General features: G+C 37.8%; 1 long non-coding RNA gene across 1 annotated transcript in view; it reads right to left on the bottom strand.

Moving 5' to 3' along the window:
- LOC144234872 (uncharacterized) overlaps positions 1–13,655 on the bottom strand; it is a 79,285-nt gene extending 65,630 nt beyond the window's left edge. Inside the window, exon 1 of the long non-coding RNA XR_013336104.1 lies at positions 13,406–13,655. This is a non-coding gene — a long non-coding RNA (uncharacterized LOC144234872). The remainder of the gene's footprint in view (positions 1–13,405) is intronic.
- Positions 13,656–22,674: the final 9,019 nt, after the last annotated feature.

Here is a 22,674-nt window from a genome sequence, read left to right as displayed (position 1 = left end):
GGGACTGAAGTCACTCCCTTTACACAAGTTTAGCAAATTACCGCATAGGTTTGGAATGCGTTTCACAGCCTGAGCTGGACAAAGGAAACTCCTGCCTACCTTATCTGCCTTCTCTATTTCCCCTGAGCTCCATCCACATTACATATATGGTTTCTTGAATATACGATTTGGTTTCTTATGGCAGTGCCCTTGCTCATACTATTCCTTATACCTGAAAAGATGTTTTTCTTTTCTTTTCTACAAATACTATTTATCTTTCAAGATTCATCTCAGGGTCGCCTGGGTGGCTCAGTCGTTTGAGTGTCCAGCTTCGGCTCAGGTCATGATCTCACGGTTTGTGGGTTCGAGCCCCCCGTCGGGCTCTGTGCTGACAGCTAGCTCAGAGCCTGGAGCCTGCTTCAGATTCTGTATCTCCCTCTCTCTCTGACCCTCCCCTGCCCACGCTGTCTGTCTGTCTCTCTCTCTCTCTCTCAGAAATAAATAAAAAAATTTTAAAAACACATTAAAAAAAAATAAAGACTCATCTCAGATGTTCCTCTTCCAAGCTGTCTTCCCCTTACCAGGTAAAGTGCTTTTACTTTGGACTTCCATAATCCTGGGCTTTCCTTTATCATAGCACTTAGAGCACCTTGTTGTCTGCTTACAGATTGTCCCTACTACTAGATTGTGAGCTCCTTTTGAGAAGGTTTAAGGCATTTTTGTGCTTAGCTTGCTGCAGTGTAGGTACTCTGTGACTCTTTGAATGAATAAATTGTATTGTTACTGAATGATAAAAAAGTGTGTGACTAAAGAAATAACAAGAGCCCAAATCCCAGACCTACTAAGAAGTCAAGTGATTTCTTTTTTTGTTTGTTTGTTTAATTTTTTTAAAATTTATTTCTAGGAGAGAGAGAGAGAGACAGCGTGAGCAGGGGAGGGTCAGAGAGAGAGGGAGACACAGACTCTGAAATAGGCTCCAGGCTCTGAGCTGGCAGTCAGCATAGAGGCCGACGTGGGGCTCGAACCCACGAACCGCGAGATCATGACCTAAGCGAAAGTCGGACGCTTAACCGACTAAGCCACCAAGGCACCCCGAAGTCAAGTGATTTCTAATTATAAGTTTTGGGCAATGCAGTCCTTGTTCCTATGTAGGCTTTTTCCACCCAGTAGACTTGGACATCTGTCTGACTTTTACAAACTAAAAAAAAACCCAAAAACTCCCTAACGGGAAGAGAACTAGCAATAATTGAATGCTACTTTGTGTTGGTCATTAGGCGTGTTGTCACTTAAGACTCTCATTTAGCTGTATGAGGAACCTTTTTTACAGCTAAGGAAACTAAAACTGAGAGAATTTTAGTTAGAAATTTAGTAATGAAGGGGCACCTAGGTGGCTCAGTTGGTTAAGTGTCTGATGTTGCCTCAGGTCATGATCTGGTGGTCTGTGAGTTTGAGCCCCATGTCGGGCTCTGTGCTGACACCTTGGAGCCTGGAGCCTGCTTCAGATTCTGTCTCCCTCTCTTTTTGCACCTCGCCCAGTTGCATTCTGTCTCTGTCTCCCTCTCAAAAAAATAAGTAGACATTAAAATTTAAAAAAAGAAATTTAGTAATGAAGATTTGATTAAACCCCTTTTGTCTTACTGTCTGTGCTTTGTTCTTCCACATTTTGATATCTGTCCAAAATTAAAGGGTCTTATCTGGTACATTCTAGTCATCTGTCGTCAAAAAGTAACCACGAATTTCTAGAAACTATTTTATTTATTTATTATTAAATGTTTATTTTCTTATTTTGAGAGAAAGTGCATGCATGTGTGAGCAGGGAATGGGGCAGAAAGAGACAGAAAATCCCAAGCAGGCTCTGTGCTGTCAGTGCAAAGCCTGACATAGGGCTCAAACTCAGGAATTGTGAGATCATGACCTGAGCTGAAATCAAGAGTTGAATGCTTAACCAGCTGAGCCACCCAGGCGCCCCTCTAGAAACTATTGTAAAGCAGAATGAATGCTTTAATAAAAGGTTAATGATAATTTTGCTTTACATTTACAAAGGGCTGTAGCATTCACATATAATCCAGAGATGCATTCCTCTATGATATATATATATATATTCTTACAAACAACATTAAAATACTAACACAGAGCATTGGTGCAGTGGAAACCATAGTCTCTTTGGGCAAATACTAAATTTTTCCAAATTAGACTAAATTGTTTATACTTCAGTAAATTTTTTTTAATGTTTTATTTATTTCTAGGAGAGAGAGAGAGAGACAGCGTGAGCAGGGGACGGTCAGAGAGAGAGGGAGTCACAGACTGAAACAGGCTCCAGGCTCCGAGCTGGCAGTCAGCACAGAGCCCGACGCGGGGCTCGAACCCACGAACCGCGAGATCATGACCTGAACAAAAGTCAGACGCTTGACTAAGCCACCCAGGCGCCCCTATACTTCAGTAAATTTTTAAAAGAAATCATATAGTTTTCTACTTTTCCTGGAGATTTGAAGTCTAATAAATAAATGATATCTAGTTGTTTTTAGAAATTCCATGCATAATTTAGACTGTTTACTTGCTGCCATTCAGAAATCTATTTTCATTGTATGTGAGATTGCATTGTATTGTTCTATGTGATTTTGGAAATCAGTTCACTTCAAAGTTAGCAGAAAAAATTTTATCTAGTGTCTGGTAAGAAAAAAATTTAAAAGAAGCAAAAAGTCCCACCAAACCACAGAAAATCAAACTTATGCTACAGTGAAACGAACAGGTCCCTATGAGCCAGTCATCCCTGCATTCAAATCTGGACTATTTCCTAGCAGTTTTGAAAATGGAGAAATAATGTATCTTCATCAATAAAATAGAGGTTAATAATAGTACTAGATTCTTTATGTGGTTATCATTATGAAATGTCATGTTTAGAAAAATAGGCCATTGATAAATGTTTGATGTTATTTAGGAGAGGGCATAGTTTTGAAACAGACTAGGTATATGCAAGTATCAAAGTCTTTGAGCAGATGCAGAGCTTTATCAGAAGTCTGACCTTTCACAGTGAGCTCATCAGCTTTTATTTCTGGAGCATGAAGTTACTGTGACAGTTTTTCTCCTGTGTGGTATAAACATCTACAGAAAACCAGTTATTTTCTGTTAAGGAGAAATGTCTCTTGTAGGATTCAAATTAAGCAGGATTTACAGGGGAAATTACAAAGAAATGAAAAATGATAAATATTTTATGGAAAGCAAAAGGTTTTTTTCTTCCTGTCAGTATTTGAATTCTTGAGTATAGGTACTTGGATAAACATTACTGTGTGCTGATATGAAGCTATTCAATTGGTTGTTTTTTTCTCTCAAGAAGTTTTTATTTTTAAGTTGATCACTCAGTATCTTAAAAGGTTTTTCTTTTTCTTTTTTTCTCTTTTGTTTTTTTTTTTTAAATGTTTTATTTATTTCTGAGAGAGAGAGAGAGACAGTGTGAGCAGAGGAGGGTGAGAGAGAGAGGGAGATACAGAATCTGAAACAGGCTCCAGGCTCTGAGCTAGCTGCCAGCACAGAGCCCGACGTGGGGCTCGAATTCACGAACTGTGAGATCATGACCTGAGCCGAAGTTGGACGCTTAACCAACTGAGCCACCCAGGCGCCCCCAGGTTTTGCTTTCTCTAGCCATAGTCTGAGATATATGATATTTCAGCTATTGGGCAGGGCAAATGTTACATGATGCGAGAGGGCCAGATTGTGAAGGATGCTAAAGGCAAACTTTTTTAAGGAAAGAACTCTTCTTAACTGTGGATCTCAGATACATACATTAAAGTACCTGAAACAAAGTTGTCATTCAACAAAGAGTTTTTGAATAAATTATATTCTTGGTTATCTTCTTGCCTTGGTAAGACTTTATAGAATTTTCTATTGTATTTGGAAAATCAAAACTATATATCCATGTTTAATACTCTGCACACTCCTAAAATTTGAAAATAATTTCATTGTGAAAAGAGTAACTTTTGTGCATCTTAATTTATCAACACATTTTTCCATTCATTTGTCTCTCAAAGGTGAGACTGATTCTTGGTTCATGTCTTTGTTTTCAGGTAATGAAACATATCCATGAGGTAGAGTATTTTTTATTTGAATTGTTTTGTTTTTGTTTCTGAGACTTTTGGAACTTGATGTTATGCTTCCCTGTTAACTGTTAGAGGATTTTCACGATTTCTATCAACTGCTTAGCGTCTTTAGGGAGGTCTATTTTATTTTACTATGGAGATTCTTCTACTTTCTTTCCTTTATTTGAGTTTTTCTTTAAAACTCCCTTCTCTTTTCGTTGTTGAACAAACAGAAACTTTATTGTATTTGGGTGGTAGCTAATTATGTATAGCACATTCTCAGTGTTTGTGAGCTTAGGGTGAGACAAATGCTATTATGCTGGTAGGAGTGTAAATTAGTCAAGAAAAAAAAGAAATCAGAAATGTGGATAGCGGTTTTTATATTAATATATTCACTACAGTATTATTTATAATAGAGAATAAATGGAAACAACCTGGATATCTTAAAAGTCATTTTAATGACTTTAAAAATACTTTTATGCAAACAAATTAGAATATAAAACTATAGAGAATTGATTCCATGTGTATGAACTACATCAAGATACTAATAAGGATTTTCTCTGTGGGTGGAATTGTAGGTGACAGGTTTTCTTTTTGTTTTTCTTTATTACCTAGATTTTTTTTATAGATCATGTATTACATGTATAATAGAAAAACTACCAGTATGTTAAAAAAAAACACAAATATATTAAATAACTACACTATGAGAAAATTTACTAAATGTTGACAATTGTTACCTTTAGACAGATTATGAATAACTGTTTTTGAGTTGTGAATAACTTTTTTGTGTTCACATTTTTTGTGCTTCCCAGTCTATCTGTGATAAACATACTGTCTTTATAAGATGAAAAATAAATTGTTTTATAAAGTACGTCACTGCAGTCAGCTAGGAATTTGCCTTTGGAGAAGTTTCTTTTTGGGACTTTTGTAATAATCTGTAGGGGAAAGAGATAGTTTCTTTTTCCTTTTAGATGGCTTATAGTAGACTTGAGATTCCAAGTCGTTTAAATATGTTTGTTATATACAATTTCTGATTTAAATTGACTGATGTAGTAATACTACTAGAGATAAACTATCCAACCCTTTGATATCGGTATGATTGCAACGATCCATTTCACTATTGATATCCCAGCCTCAAAGTATTTTTCTTTTATAATCTTTCTGTCTTGTGTTGAGTGTATGCACCCAGGAGCCCTTTAATAACCAGATATAGCATTTCATCTATAAATGGCTTATTCTGCTTAGCTATTAACACCTGAAACAAATATTTTAGATACACTTAAGCCTTTGAAACCAATTATTTTTAAAAACTAGAGTTATTTTCATATAGATAAATATGAAACCAGAATGGATGATAGTAATATCTGCTATTTGTAAAACTAGCATAGCTACTATTTGTCAAGCATTTGTGGTGTTCTAGGCATTACATTAGATAAACATTACATAATTTTCACAGCAGCTCTGTAAAGTTGTATTATTTTCCTTTTCTTTCCTGTAGAGGGAGGTATCTGAGGTTCAGAGAGACAGTGAGTACTTAAGCTGAAACTAGGTTCAAGTCTTTGTGACTACAGTACCCAAGGACAGGACCTTTGTCTTGTTTCCTATGGTGTATCTAATGCCTAGAACAGGATTTGTCATATACTAAGCACTCAGCATACATTCTTTGAATGAATAAATTGTGTACCTAGAAGCTTCTAAGTGACCAGGCAAAGAAATTGTTCTGTTCTAGTAATACATGATTATGTAGAGTAATGAGCCTGACAAAAAATAGTGCTATTAGAAAACCAAATGGAGATATACCAAAAGCTAGGTTGTAATAATAGATGATCAGATTGGGATCCTCTTTTTTGATATAACTGTCTAATTTGTTGTGAGTACATATGCTAGATCTCTTTTTCACCCAACTTTGATATTCAGTGAACAGAGAAAAAGCAAAATATACACGATACTGAATTTTTGCCAGTGGAAAAAAAATCTGAGTGGAAACTCAGTTTCTGTAAGTGGCAAGAAACTAGAATTGGAATTTCTTGATTGGGACTTCGGAACCTGAGGTATTGTTGAAATAACATTGTGCCATTGTGGTAACATGGATATACTTTAACCCATTGGTAACAGCAACTTCTTTTTATAGACATATGACAGCAAAGACTAAATTCCAATTGGAAGAAAGGTTAATGTTTAGACACCTGTAGGTGTAGGTCGTTCTAGTTTTTAAGATGAATTGTTACAGAAGCCCACTTGTGATTCTAGCCTTTCCTTCTCTTCATATTTATCATGCATGTCTCAAATATTCTTGGTTGCTAAGAGCCAGCTGAGTCATGAGTTGAGTGTTCTGAAGTACACTAGCTGTGTAATCACCATGGTCATAGCATGTGCCGGTAAAGGAAATGGTGAGTGCTACAAACATAATCTTAGGGAGAGGGGGAAGGCAATATGTATCACATTTAATGCTCCAGTGTTTCGTGATCTCCTGGAATGCCATTACATGTCTAGACCCTTTTACTGATATTATATTGTTTTTAATCATCCATCAAAAGGAAACTGAGTTTTTGCATGAAATCGTGGTTTACCACAGATGTGAGTAATGGTCATTTGAAACCAGCCTGTGTGTTTGAAGGCATTTCATTTCCTTGATGGTTTAAAGTCCATTAAAATCTTGTAGTTTAGCCTATCTCTGCATGAATCAAACAGAGCTGAGAGTGCATTCTTCCATGTTCTTATGAACTATATTATATTAGTTCAGCTTCAGCAGTTGTCAGGGCACTTTCCCTAAATCACTGGATTCATTCTCAGATCCCTACCAAAATGATATGGCTTCTGACCATGGTTATCCTAATTTATAGCTTGTCAGCTCCTATTTCTTTTGTTCGTCACTCTACCTAGGTCTGCTACTGTGCATGATACATATTGGGAATTTAATATTTATTGGATGAATGACTAGAAAAAGAAGGTTTGGCTTGATCAGCATTTACTAAGAACTCAGAAATGCCTGCTGAGGAGAACCTTTCCTTTGGTTACTTTTTGTAATTGCTTTATCTATGCTAATGATATCCATGGAAAATCCTTGCAGTTTAAACTATCTGCTTAAGTAGTCCTGTAAAATTTTTATGGTTGGCTAGGCTTTGCAGAGACTGAATTTGAATACACTCTGGCAAGACCAAATTTCTCACCTCTAAGTACTATCTCTATCCTTTAGCTTCTAGTATGAATGTGTTTTTTTGGCCCACTACTGGTAACAAAGACTCAGAAATGACTTGTTACAAAAGTCACCAAGCTAGATAGTTGCAGAGATTTAATGTTCTAACTAATCCAGCCCACTTCTGGGAGATAAATCTACCTTTTCAGATTTCTAACTATACCACACTTATCTCGCTTATAGTTTTGTGGGGAAAGGGAAGAAGGGGTGAAGTGGGGAGAAGAATCTACTACTTTCTGTACTCTGAAAGCTTATTTGGCATGTCCAGCATTTTTCAGTTATTTGGCATAAAGAAACATCTACTGTTTCTAGTTCTGCTGGATTATTTACAACTTTAAAATGAGTCTACAGATGCAGTAGAAAAACATCTTACCCAGGAATTCCTTCTATGGCTTTGATTTTAAAAGACATGAATTTCCTTTCCCTTTCCCTTTCCTGCCTAAGATAGGCAGGTATCTTAGTCAGGGGCAGTATTTTAGAACTTTCATATTTTTGTTTTAATCACCAAGAAGAATGAGTGGAAATCTTATTCTAAAAGGTATTATTTCTTAATTTAAGAAAATGATTCTTAGATATTTAATAACATTAAATTAGTATCAGTATTAAATTCTGTCTTATTAAAATCTGAGGTTCTATCTCACTTATCTTATAATTTTCCCATATTTATCCAATCAATTTATTTAATATTTATGTTCCTAAGACTTGAAACTCTGTGCAGTGTGGCAGCTTTTATCTTCGTGTTTCTTTTAATTACAGTTTAAACAGAGAATTGCCTTTGACATAAATCAGCCTAGAACCCTTCTATTTCCATTCATGTTTGGGAAGAGTCTCAGACACTGAACTGGACCTCAGGCCCTTACTCTGTTTTCATAGAATTGATATTTCCAGAGTGATTTACATGTGCTAGGATGTTCAAGATGTTTTATGTATATGATCCTTGAGCTTTAAAATGACTGGCAGGAAGGCTTTAATACTCATATTTTATGCATGAAGAGTCTGAGGCAAAGAGAGGAAGTGACTTATTCAGGATCACATTGTATATAAATAAGTAGCAGAGCCAGGATTCCAACCCATGTTCACTTGACCCTAAGACCCATGATTTTTGCACTTAGTAGGCATAAGACATCAAAATTGGTTTGAGAATGACGTCAAAATTTAAGAACCTCATATCCATGTTTATCATGTCTAATTTATTTAATTATAGATTTGGAAGTTAAGACTTGTGGTCATGATAGAATCACTGGATTTTCTTCTTAAGTTTACGTACTTATTCTTGAGAGAGAGAGAGAGCATAGGTAGGAGAGGGGCAGAGAGAGAGAGAGAGTGAGAGAGAGACAGAGAATCAATCCCAAGCAGGCTCTGCACTGACAGCACGAAGTCCAAGGTGGGGCTCAAACTTGCAAACCATGAGATTATGACCTGAGTTGAAACCAAGAGTCAGATGCTCAACTGACTGCCACCTAGGCACTCTGGAATTTTTTTTAAACCACTAAAGCCTTGAGGAGGGACCACTCATTGCATCTAGTCTTGACCAGATACCAAGTTTACAATAATTAAAGACAAAAGGCATTGGATGTTTTATCAGTTCATTATTACTATTACTATAATTTAAATTATTTAAATGTTACTTGAAAAAAAGCTTCAGTTCAATACTTAAGGGGCGGGGGAGAATGAAGTTTCTTACCGTTGCATTTCTAAAATAGCCTTTGCCATTTTCTTGAACAGGAATCAGGATCTCTGTTTGGAAACCATTTTTTGTGTTCATCTAACAATGCATCTCTTGATAGAGTTAATGTTTTAGCTATAGAATATTGTCCTATATAAAACCTAAGCCCAGACCCATATATATAAGACTCTGAAGACACAGGGGCCATACTGGTTATTTGAGCCAAGTATGACATGAGATTGCTCTGGTGAAAAAGCCAGGCTGCATGGAGCAGCATGGTCACATATTGGCTTGGGAAAGCTGTCTAGAATACAGATATTTTCATTTTCTCTACTTGATTTACTGAGTGGCCAGCCTTAGTATTTTAGGATACTTGTTTATGATGGCTTGCTTTATGTGTTGAATAGTCTGTCTATCTGCAGGGAGTCACATTATGACGTTTTTTGGGGGGAGGGAATATAATAATAAATAATAGATATTCTTTTTTAAATTCCCACTACATGCCTGGCACCTTACTCTGGATGCTTTATATACTTTATATACATCCTGCAGGTTGGCTATTTCCCTATTTTGCAGATAAGGATACTAAATCTCAGAGAGGTGGGTTAATTTGCCTAATATTCTCTAGCTAGCAGAGAATGAAACCCAGTTCTCACTGCCCTCAAGCCCCTTGTTCTTTGCTATTCCATATTGTCCATGACAGTGATGTGAAGGAGACCATACCATTATTTGCTTCATATGTTTAGGAAGAACTTTTTGGTATGAAGTAGCATTTTGGAACATTTTCATTACTCTGACCACTCTTAACTCTCTGCTACTACTGCCTTACTATTAATCCTCATAAACTCTTTATTTTGGACCAAAAAAAAAAAAAAAAAAGAAACCTTTTGGTTTCAAAAACACTTTGTTAGATATATCTCAAGTATCATGGTGCTAGCTACCTTGTTGATAGTACTTGTCATTGTATTTTTTCACTTAGAGATTAATTTATTTGATGTCAGCTGGATGTATAGTTGAAGACAGGTATTTTGGATTGAGCATAGTCTAGATGATTGCTGTCTCGTAGTACTTTCTTCTAGTTCTATATCTGTGCTGTCCAATATGATAGCCACTCAGTACATGGGGCTATTGAGTACTTGAAATGTCACCAGTGTGATGGGCGCCTGGGTGGCTCAGTCGGTTAAGCGTCCAACTTCGGCTCAGGTCATGATCTCCTGGTTCATGGGTTTGAGCCCTGCGTCGGGCTCAATGCTGACAGCCAGCTCAGAGCCTGGAGCCTGTTCAGACTCTGTATCTCCCTCTCTCTCTGACCCTCCCCTGCTCACGCTGTCCCTCTTTATCTCTCTCTCAGAAATAAATAAAACATTAAAAAAATAAAAATAAAAAAAAAAGAAATGTGACCAGGGTGACTGAAGAATAGAATTTTTAAATAATTTGGATTAAATTCAAATAACAATAGCCCACATAGCTGGTGGCTACCGTATTGGACAGCAGCACGCTTGAGGTTGTAACTGATGCTTGTGTTTGTTGGGTAATGATAGAATGTGAAGAAATCCAGTAATTGGTAGTTTAAAAGTTGCTGATTTGTTTTCCAGCAACATTAAATTTAGCATGCGTTCATCTTAAAGCCCTGGGACCAAACAAAGTAGAACAGTTTGTTTTTCTAAAGCAGTTTTTGATTGTTCATGATCTCATTTGATGAATATTTCAGGTATGATATCATTTAGGATTTGTGTCTACTAATGGATCACAGAAGAAAGGCAGAAGAACGAACCATTGATAACTTCCTTGTAGAGCGTCTCCTTCTGTTGAAATGGATACCATTCTGGCTTATTGGTGCTCAGGTTGCAGCATGAGGGCCTGGACAGGAACCTATGCTCATTGATCGAGACAGGGGAATTATCTCTCTTCCCTCACTTAGAATGTCCATTATTTCATCTTTTAGGTCTAATGGGAGGGAAGTAGAGGCAATTTCCAAATTTATCCAGAGAACTATAATAATTTGATAACGAAAAAAAGAAAAAGTAGTGTGTTTTTTTGTTTTTTTTTAATCTGCCAAAATAAGTCCTTAGGGCTTTGATTTTAGTTCTTTGTTTTGGAAAACACAACTCAGAACTCCGAAATATTCTATATAAGATTAGGTTTTAAATTGATACATATCTCTGAAGAAACTTTTGATCGAATTAAATAATAGATTTTTATATGATAATTTGAAGAAAAATTTGTTTCCCTGGAGTCTTCATATATTTGGTTTCATTCTGATTGTCTGGTCTTATGAAATAATTTATAATTTTGTTGTGTCACTTGTGTTACTAAGCATATTTTTTCTGTGACATTTTTGTTTATAAAATGCTCTTCTCCTTTCTATCAGAGCTTACAACTAATCAACTCTGGATGCTTTTGATTTTTCTGACTGTGCCAGGGCATTGAATGAAGTTTCCTATAGTGAGAAAAGAGAGCACATGGGACTCGTGACTTTATGTACTCCAACAATAGAGCTTTTATGACATTGGAGGTGGTTAAAAAAGCTAGAAGTAGCTCTTAAACATGGCATCGCTGTGTTGCCTTTTTTTTTTTTTTTTTGTATTCTCAGGGCTGCCAGGAGTGCATCGGGCCTGTAATTTCCTGTTCTCTGAATCCCCCATCTTTCTGCAGCTCCAAGCTTTGTGTCCCACAGCCTGTGACTCTGTGCTAACAAATCGCTATTGTCCAGTGGGGCGAATGGTGGCTGGAACTAAAGAATTGCTGTCTGGTTTCTATTCAAATCCAGGTAGTGAGATATATGAATGGACTTTTCGAATCGTCCTGTGAATAACGTCTGCTCGGCATGAAGGCTCAGAGCCAAGCTAGGAAAGATTAACTCCTAGGCTGACCACTAACATCTTTTGTGGTAGGAGGTAGAAACATTACCAAGCATCATTTTATTCACACTTAATTTTCCATTTTATCCTTCAAAACTAGGGTTAACCGTTCAATTATTTGGCTGCTTTTCTTTCAAGTTTTAGTGTTTCTGTTGATAATAAGGAAGTTTTGGAAAATGCTAAGTTGTTTTTCATATAGAACACTGTATTATTTTCTGTCAAAAGTTTTCTACCTTACCTTGATGATGGCATTAAGTTATCATTATGGTATACATGCAAAAATAAGAAAGAAAGAACTGCTTTTTCTAAGAAACCAACCCTTTAAAATGCTTTTAACTAGTGAAGGGAAAAATCCTTTTCTTTCTTTTCTTTTTTTTTAGTGCATTCTACTTACTTGCTTTTTTCCCCCCAAAGTCCACATTTATACAAAGAAAACAGAAACAACTTCAAATGCAGTATTTTAACCAACCAAACAAGCCTTATTCAGATTAAGAACCAACTTACGCATTTGTACATATAGCAGAATCAGGATTTTTAAAATCAGATTTGGAAGGCAGACTCTAATTCATAGTTCTCATCATCCTTGGAAAATTACTATTTTGTCTTATATACCTGAAAAAAATGTCCATAGGCTTGAAGGGCCATGCTTTTTACACTCCTTCTATACCGCAGGTACTATGGAATGGAGAGCCTTTTATGTTTCTTTTTGTCTTAAACTCAGACAGCTTTGTAAGCAGTAGTGTGTAGATTACAAGAGTTAGACAAAAGCAGGCGCGACTGCGAAGAGTTGAGGGGGGGAAGCTTGGGGCACTTCCTGTCACTCAACACATTCCAGATCACTAAAAAATTTCCACACCCTCTGCATTCTCTCTTGCCCACCCCAGATCCCAGTATTTTCTGATTCCATATGTTGTGGTATTTATCACACTCCTCTCTATCACTGGGCTCTGGCAAGACGGCTTCAGAGGAGATGCATTCCTTTAGATTGCACAAAGCATAGCTGGGAAAATGGCTGGCAGTTTCAGAATCTAGTCACGATCGCACGCATGAGCACCTCACACATCCATGCCCCTTTTCCCCCCGCCTCCCGCCCCTGCAGCTGGCTGACCTGTCTCACCCACTGCTGGCCTATCGAACGGCCAGGACTGTCTGGTTTTGGCTCATGCCTTTGTCCATGTCTGGCTTAGTTCCTCTCTGTCTACGCTTGCCACTACCCCCACCGCCCCAGGCAGCACAAGTGTTTGGCCACACAAAACTACAGATAGAAAAGGTGGTAAAAACTTCAAACTTTTTTCTCCAGCAGTTTATTCTTTTGTGAATTTCTCCCTTTTTTAACTACTCTGTTTTAAGAAAACAAATATAAAATTAATTATCTAAAGGCAAAGAATGCAAAACAACCTTTGTGTTCCTTATAATAACTGACTTCATAACTCTCTCCAGCTGCGTTATGGGGTGTGTATAAAAAGCTTCTGTTCTGAGAACAAAGGAGCACGTGCAGAAATGAGACTAAAAAAAAAATCCACTGACAGTATTTCACTACACAAATTACTTAAAAGATTTTAGTTAAGTCTCTCAACAGATTCAATGTTAAAATGGTTTTTAGGTTAAAAAAAAAATTGAAAGTGCTTACCCAGTAAAAGAACCGAAGTAGTCCTGAACTGTTACGTAAGACTTTTTACAGTTGGATCTTTGTCAAAAGGGGGTGGGGGTGATGGGAGAAAGCAGCAACAACAATCAAAAAGTTCGAGCTGCTGTGGCTAGAGGACAACTTCTGTGTTTCCAGATAGGATTCTTGCTGTAGAAATGGAACTTCCAGCCAGCACAGCATCCTGTCCCGGTAGAGAAATGAGTTTGTCAGTAAAAAAAAATTAGATACTGGAACCCAGGGTAGACGAGGTATTGAACCGCGCCAGTTTTCCTTGCAGCCCTGTCTGCTCAGCTCGCATTGAACTATATATGACCCAGATGATGGACAGAAGCACATTCAGTCATGTGCACTCTGGAAGAAAGCGGATTTGCTGGTCCCTGGCAGTGCAGGGGTTTGTCTTCTGATTGGGCTGTGCCCTGATCAGTGAAATGTGAAGCCCTCACCATTCAGAGGCCGTAATTCAGGACTGGCAGTTTGAGTGTCTGGCTGCCTCTAGTCACCGAGAGAGACTTTGAAGGTGTTGCTTTTGTTTGGTGGCATTACCCACCCAGAGGTTGCTTACACCTATGTACTAGTGTCAGGAGCAATACTAGTCTTTCTGAAATGTAAGCTGACTTTGCCTGAACCCTGTCATCTTATTGTTGATGAACTTGGCTCTGACTTACACCAATTATCTGATGTGAGAATTTTTGTGATCCTAACCAGGGTTCAGGTCTACACCACACCCTGACCTTTATTTTAGGGTTTGATAAGGTAAAAATAAAGGTGGCATTTGACTTCCTAGATGATGTAAATTGCTCTTAATGAAAATTGTATGGATGGATAACAGGAAGTTAAGTTTTAGATTCTGGAGTCTTTGAACATACTAGGAAAAAGCTTTATCTCTTATTATCCCCTTTGTGAAGCTGTCACTCTTATCCCAGTCCTTAGTCACATAAGGGACTGCTGAGGGGATGCTACCAAAGTGTAGACCCCACTGAGCTGTGACATCGCCTTTAATCATGCAAGACAGCCAGAGTCTATCCTGTCCTGTCTGTCTGAACGAGGGTCCTTGGGATTTATTTCCCATCTTTCTGAGCCACTAGGAAACCAGGTCATTATACACCACTGTCAGTTGTGACATTTTTGTTTAGTATATAAAAGTTGCTTTTTTTTTTAATGCAAATCAACACTATTTTTTAAAAAAATCTGAGGCAATAAAGTTTGTGATGAGACCTTGGCACTGATATGTGAAATCTACTCCACATGGACCTGTCATTTTATTCTGAAAACTTTCTTTAAAAAAAATTTTTTTTTAATGTTTATTTTGGAGAGAGAGAGAGTGCACAAGTCAGGGAGGGGCACAGAGAGAGAGGGAGACAGAATTTGAAGCAGGCTCCAGGCTCTGAGCTGTCAGCACAGAGCCCGACACGAGGCTCGAACTCATAAGCAGTGAGGTCATGACCTAAGCTGGACCTAAGCATGGACCTAAGGCTCATGATCATGAGCCTAAGTTGGACACTTGACCCACTGAGCCACCCAGGCGCCCCTGTTCTGAGAACTTTCTTATCTCTTTAGGAATTAGCTTATAAAAATTCTAAGCTGCCTTTTACATATATAGATACTTTGGTTTATTTTTTGTCGCTCACAGCTGTGGAAATAAACCTGTGGTCAGTATATAGCATCTGTCTATTTTGCTCTAAATTCTGGGTTTGGCTGTTTGTGTACTTGTGATTGCTTGGATGTTGACTACATTACACAGGCTTCTGTGTTTGAGGACTGCCCCTGAATTCTTCTCATGTCTTAATCGGGGAAAAGCTGGCTTGATATATATGCTATCAGATATAAGAATGATCAAAGTCAGAGAATAGGGGATGCATGCTCTTTATATAAGCCAAAGGACAATGACTCTTTTTTAAATTGTGGTAAAATATACATAGCATTTATCATTTTATTCACCTTTAAGTATACATTCTGTGGTATTAAGTGCATTCACCTTGTTGTACAGTCATCACCACCATCAGTCACCAGAACTTTTTCATCTTTTTCCCCAATTGAAACTCCGTATATAATACTAACTTCCTATTCTTCTCTCCCTACGACTCCTGGAAACCACATTTCTACTTTCTGTCTCTATGAATTTGACCACTCAGAATACCTCATATATGCAGAATCATACAGTGTTTGTCTTTTTGTGAGTGGCTTACTTTACTCCACTTTGCATAATGTCCACTATGCTCAGCCATGTTGTAGTTGTGTCAGAATTTCCTTCCTTTTAAAGACTGAAAAATATTTCATTGTGTATATACCACATTTATCCTTTTCATCTGTCAGTGCACACTTCAGTTGCTTCTACCTTTTGGTTATTAAGACAATCTCTCTTAACCATTCTTCTAATCTTATGAGGGCTTCTTTATAGAACTTCTCTGACCTATCACAGAAGCTAGTCCGTTTTATCAAATGGAAGGGTTTTGATATACCTGTCAACTCTAGAGACTAACCAGGCCCTAAAATCAGGTTTGTGAGAGAAGGGCAGATTCATTTCAGCCTTCCTGGATGAGACCTAATATATACTACAGATCCAGTAATTCTTTTATACTTATTATTTTTGGGTTTATCTTTCCTATTACACTGTGAGCTCTTCATGGACAAGGACTGTAGCCAAGTCCTCTTGAATTGTGCCTATGTCCCTTGTGTATAGGACTTATATAACACAGTGAACACTGATAAAAGTTAGTTGAAAAAAATGTATGTAAATGAATGAATAATAATAATAATTTTTACTGTATTTTATTACATTCCAGACACTGTGACAGGTATTTTATATATATCAGCTTACTTAGTCTTCAAAATAACCCTATGGGATAAGTACTCTTACCTTCATTTAATAATAAGGGAACTTGCCCAAGGCCTTACAACATGTATAAGATATAATGGGGACTTGAACCCTTGTCTCTTTTGGCTCCAGATCCATTATGCTAGAGGCAGATTTCCTAGTGAGGTGATGATCAGTGGGTTTTAGCCGAAGCATTGATTTCAAATCAAATATTCCCTATGCATCAGGAACTTTAGCCCTATGATAGATATGGTTCATGAGAAGATTCTCAGAAGAAAGCTTGGCATATTAGTGACTTGGACCTTTTATAGATTTTTAGCTGAACAACTCCTTGTTGAACTCCGTTCACAGATATTCCTGTGTATGCAAATTCTTTCTCATGTTATTTTTTTAGGTTTATTTCTTTATTTTGTGAGAGAGACAGAAAGCATAAGCGTGAGTAGGGGAGGGGCAGAGAGAGAGAGAGAAAGAGAGAGAGAGAATCTCAAGCAGCCCCCATGCTGTCAGTGCAGAGTCCAATGCTGGGCTCAGTCCCATGAACTATGAGATTGTGACGTGAGCTGAAATCAAGGGTTGGACACTTAACTGGCTGAGCCACCCAGGGTACTCCTCTCATGTTACCTTGAGAGTACAATTGAATGAAATGCACTGGAATGAATGCCTTGATGGTCTTCATTTGGCAGATACCCATAAATGTGTGTAGGTATACATATAACATGTATATGGTGTATATGCGTGTGTATGTGTATGCAAGTAAGTAAAATCTAGGTGCTAAGGAGAGATCAAGAACAAAACAGAAAAGATTCTTCCAGAGCTTATATTCTAGTGAAAAGACAGAAAATAAGTTAACAAAGTAAAATGAAGTGAAACATAAAAACATGTTATGAAGAAAATGAAACAAGGAATCTGAAATTGACCAGTAAAGAGGAACTTTACCAATATTTTAAAATAAGGTTGTATTCACATATTCTGATTCTAATAAAGTTGATTGCTAATATTTAGCCCACATTATTTTATTTTTTCAAATTCTTAAATACTCTTAGAAATACAGAAGGTAATGTTACATACACCTGATAGTCTCATTTTATAGGTCATTGGCTTCCAGTTTTTTTGACTATTATCCACTGTAAGAGATATATTATAATCCATTATACACATATTTGTGTATATATCTACATATCTACGTATATATATCTGAAACCACAGTTTTAGGAAGTCGTACTTGTCCTTACAACATGTAGTGTCATCTGATATTTTTCTCTTTAATTTTTTTACTTAAAAAGTTATTTACAAGCCACTAAATTGGTTTTACACCCCACTGAAAGGGCAACCTGAACTTTGAAAAATACTGTGGATGAGAAAATTGAGGCTCTGAGAGGTTATGACTTGTCCAGTGTCACATAGCAAGGAAATGACAGAGCTAGGACTTGAATCAAAGCTTGGTTCCAAAGCCCTTATTTGTTCTACCACATTATATAGCTTCCCTGCTGGTAACTAATCTTTAATGAAACTGAACAACAAACCACAAATGATCTTTAATAATGATTACATAAAATGGAAGTGTACCAAAGCAGAGGCTACAGGAAGGAGCAAAATAGTCTTCCTCTGATTGTTGCCTCTGCTTTTTCAAAGAGCTGTTGGCCACTTGGAGTTGTCTGTCCATATCTTGGACAGAATGCATTTGACAGTACTCATTAGTTATGCTGGGAATCTGCAGATTCCCAAAGCACTTGTATCTCATTACTCAGCCCAGCCTTGAGGTAATTGTGGTTCTTAAAATAATAGCTGTGTAAGACTTAGCTTCTGAGTGTGAGAGTGTAGCCTTCAAAAGTGAGGTATTGCAGTGTGACTTGGGAGTCTGGACTCATATGTGGGAAAAGGTATCTAGAGTCTGAGTTCAGCCCTGACATCTCTGACCAGGCTGTGGTACTGGTTAATTTTGTGGAAAGGAGAAATCATGCCCTCCTTTGTCCCTGGAATATAAGGCTACATCAAAGAGGGAAGGAAACAGAATGAATGCCTTTTGTCTACTATGAGCTATGCACTGTACTCTAGGCACCTCTGACGTGGGTTTTTAATTCTCACAACAGTTCTGTGAGGGGAATGCTATTATCACTATTTTGCAGAAAAGAAATGTTAAAGGAATGATTCTAAAGAATCACAGTTGGTAGTGGCTGAAGCTGGAACAGAAACTCTACTATACCTTAACTTTAAAAATCATACCCTTCACTTTAGAGCTAAATTCGAGCTCCAGACTGATGCGACTGTATGGAAGGGGACATTCCTAGGCCTTGGGAATACAGAGTTATGTCCTAAGACAGAAGCCTGTGAAAATCTAATAGTGTTGAAATAGAGCTGATTTCTTACTCCTGTGCAGTGTGGCATTTGACTGGGATACCTCCAAGACTTTTAATCAGTCTAAACTCAGTGGTTTGGGACTAGTTTTTACTTCATGCAGTGGCTTTTTAGTGAAAAACAAGTTTAATCTGCTAGTTTCCATTAGTAACCAGCTGAGTTGGTTTTCTCTGTCTCCCTCTCTCTCTTGCTCTTGCTCGTGCTTTTTTTTTTTTAAGTTTTATTTTGAGAGAGAGAGTGTGAGAAGAGCAGGAGAAGGGGGGAGAGGAGGAGAGAGGGAGAATCCCAGGAAAGCCCTGCACTACCCGCTCAGAGCTCGACACAGGGCTTGAACTCATGAACCGTGAGCTGAAATCAAGAGTTGATGCTTAACCACTTGAGCCGCCCAGATGCCCCACCCCCTTTCTCCTTTTCTGCCATGACTTGGACATAGGGTTCCCTCCCATTTTGGGCTTAAATTGGGTTGGCTCTCCAAATCTTCTGGACCTCCTTATATCTTGGTTAGCCAAAAATAGTCAGGTGCCCGTGTCTGCTAGGGAAAGGTTAAAATCATATGGGTAGGATTGGACTTAAGCATAGATCATAAACCATTACTCCTGTGGCAGCCAACAATGTGCTCATTTTTTGTGAAGAGACTGATCCTAATCATTTGATTATATAATTAAAAGGATTATGGATAATTTCTTCAGATACATATATCTGAGAGCCTAGTTTTTCTCTCCCATTTTGTCTTCCCATGGATCACATCAAGGGCAAAGATGGCAAAGTAGATTAGGCAGAAAGAGACCCGAGCAACCATGGGCCAGACCCTATGGTAGGTGCTTTGCAACATTATTTTGAATTCTCACAGTGTAATGATTAAGTTGGTATTGCCATTTCATCATTTATACAAATGAAGAAACTGAGGTGTAGAGAAGTTAAGTAACTTCTTCCAGATTCATAAGACAGAACCAGTAATCACTCAGTCTTTTTATGGGTTGTTTTGTTTTGTCTTTGTGGCTCCAAAGCCCTCTCTCTTTATTACCTAATTACTGTCTTCTCTAATGCACTTCATTTTCTCTGAGGGGCATTGCCAGGGTTCAGAGAATGTTGGCAGTGATTATACCTCTTAAGAACAGGCTTTTTCAAAATCTTCAGGAGCTCAGTGTAACACAGATTAACATAGGACCAATGAGATCTGGAATAGCCATTGATCCAGAGTTTCAAGGGTACTGGGGAAAAAAAGTCATGTAGCTGTAGGCTGAGCTCAGTTGAGGTCAGGCTGTATCACAGGAAGAAGTCCTGGCTGAATTCCAAGTCCTAGAGAGCTGAACCTGAGTAGGTATCAGGGCTTCCAAAGGATGTGGTTCTGAGACAGGCCATTGGTGGCCATAGGTGACTTCCTATTTGTATGGCTTCTACTAGGCCACTTACATTAACCTTTTATGTAAAGGTATGTCTAGGAGATACATAACTCTAAAATTACACACTTTGTAAAAGTTTTTTTTTTTTAATTTTTTTTTTTTAATGTTTTTTATTTATTTCTAGGAGAGAGAGAGAGACAGCGTGAGCAGGGGAGGGTCAGAGAGAGAGGGAGTCACAGACTGAAACAGGCTCCAGGCTCTGAGCTGGCAGTCAGCACAGAGCCCGACGCGGGGCTCGAACCCACGAACCGCGAGATCATGACCTAAGCGAAAGTCGGACGCTTAACCGGCTAAGCCACCCAGGCGCCCCTCACACTTTGTAAAAGTTTACATGTTCACCATTCCCATTAAAATCGTAAGTGCCCATTGAGAAAAAATGGCAGAGACTAAGCAATATTTAGGGACTCTTTTTTAACTACAACATTTTTGAATATATAGATTTCTTCTTTATAAAAACTGTAACCTCTTGTTTTCCTCTAGGCTTATAAAGGCAGGGGCGCTTGGGTAGCTCAGTCAGTTAAGTGTCTAACTCTTGATTTCAACTCTGGTCATGATCTCATGGTCACAAGATTGAGCCCAGATTGAGCCCGAAGTGGGCTTTGTGCTGAGCGTGGGACCTGCTTGGGATTCTCTGTCCTCTCTCTCTCTCTCAAAGTAAATAAACTTAAAAAAAAAAATCATAGCAGTAACTATTAATACTTGACAACTTAGAACATTGATATTTTTTCTTTCATTTTTATTTAATTACTGAATTTTATTGTTTAGAGCAGTTTTAGGTTCATTTCAAAACTGGGTGTAAAGTACAGAGAGTTCTCATCTAACCTCTGTCCCCAACATGCATAAATAACCTCCCCCACTGTCAACACCAAGTACCAGAGTGGTGCAGTTGCTACAACTGATGAACCTGTATTGACACATCGTCATCACCTGAAAGCCATAGTTTACTTAGGGCTCACTTTTGGTGTTATGCATACTGTGGATTTTGACAAGTGTGTAATAACATGTATTATCATTGCAGTACTGTACAGAATTGTTTCACTGCCTTAACAGTGCTCTGTGCTCTGCCTGTTCATTCCTCCCTTCCTCCTAACCACTGGCAACTACTAATAATTATACTGACTCCATAGTTTTGCCTTTTCCAGGTGTCATACAATTGGAATCTGACAGTAAGTATGTGACCATTTTAGATTGGCTTTTATCACTTATTAAAATGCATTTAAGTTTCTTCTATGTCGATTCGTGGCTTGATAGCTTCTTTTTAGCACTGAATAATATTCCATTGTCTGGATATTCCAGTTTATCCATTCATCTACTAAAAGACATCTTGGCTGCTTCCAAGTTTTAGCAGTTATGATTAAAGCTGCCGTAGATATCTATGTGCAATTTTTTTGTGTGGATGTAAAATTTCAGTCCATTTGAGTATAATTCCTGGATTGTATTTTATGAATATGTTTAGTTTTTTTGAAACTGCCAAACTGTCTTCCAAAGTGGTTATACCAGTTTGCATTCTGACCAGCAAGCAATGAAAATTTTTGTTGCTCCATATCCCTGTTTGGTATTGTCAGTGTTTTGGATTTTGGTCATTCTAATAGGTGTGTAGTGGTATTCCATTGTTTTTTTTTGTTTTTTTTTTTTTTTTTTAATTTTTAACATTTACTTTTGAGAGAGAAAAGAGAGAGAGCAAGGAAGGGGCAGAGAGAGAGGGAGACACAGAATCTAAAGCAGGCTCCATATCCCCATTTTGGTATTGTCAGTGTTTTGGATTTTGGTCATTCTAATAGGTGTGTAGTGGTATTTCAGTGTTTGGTGGTTTTTTTTTTTTTTTTAATGTTTTTAACATTTATTTACTTTTGAGAGGGAGCAAGGGAGGGGCAGAGAGAGAGGGAGACACAGAATCTAAAGCAGGCTCCAGGCTCTGAACTGTCAGCACAGAGCCCGACGTGGGGCTCAAACTCAAAAACTATGAGATCATGACCTGAGCTGAAGTCAGATACTTAACCGACTGAGCCATCCAGGCACCCCTTGTCGTTTTAATTTGAAGCTCTGTAATGATGTATAATGTTGAGCATCTTTTGCTTACTTGCCATCTGTATAACTTCTTTGGTGAGCTGTCTGTTCAGATCTTTTGCCTACTTTTTAATTGGGTTGTTCATTTTCTTATTAAGTTTTAAGAGTTTCTTTTATATTTTAGATAACAGTCTTTCATCGAATTTGTCTTTTGCAAGTATTTTTTTTCTAGTCTGTGGCTTGTCTTCTCATTCTCTTGACATTCTCTTTAGCAGACCAGAAGGTTTTATTTTATTCATTTTATAGTAATTTAAAAAATTTTTTTAAAGTTCATTTCTTTTGAGAGAGAGAGAGAGCATGAGTGGGGTAGGGGCAGAGAGAAGGAGAGAGAATTCCAAGCAAGCTCTGTACTGTGAGTACAGAGGCCCTTGTGGGGCTTGAACTCACAAACGGTGAGATCATGACCCAAGCTGAAAGCAAGAGCCCAACGCTCAAGCCACTGAGGCACCCAGCCACCCCTATAATAAATTTGTTTAAAGCTTATTTTATTTTTATGAGAGAGAGAGAGAGAGAGAATGGGAACAGGGGAGAGGGAGAGAGAGAAGGAGAAAGAGAAAATCCTAAGCACTGACAGTGCAGAGCTTGACATGGTGCTTGATCCCATGAACCAT

This window comes from Crocuta crocuta, unplaced genomic scaffold (assembly GCF_008692635.1).
Source record: "Crocuta crocuta isolate KB4526 unplaced genomic scaffold, BGI_CrCroc_1.0 scaffold35, whole genome shotgun sequence".
Lineage (NCBI taxonomy): Eukaryota > Metazoa > Chordata > Mammalia > Carnivora > Hyaenidae > Crocuta > Crocuta crocuta.
The sequence above is the reverse complement of the archived record's forward strand: the minus strand, read 5'-3'. Positions and strand labels throughout refer to the sequence as shown.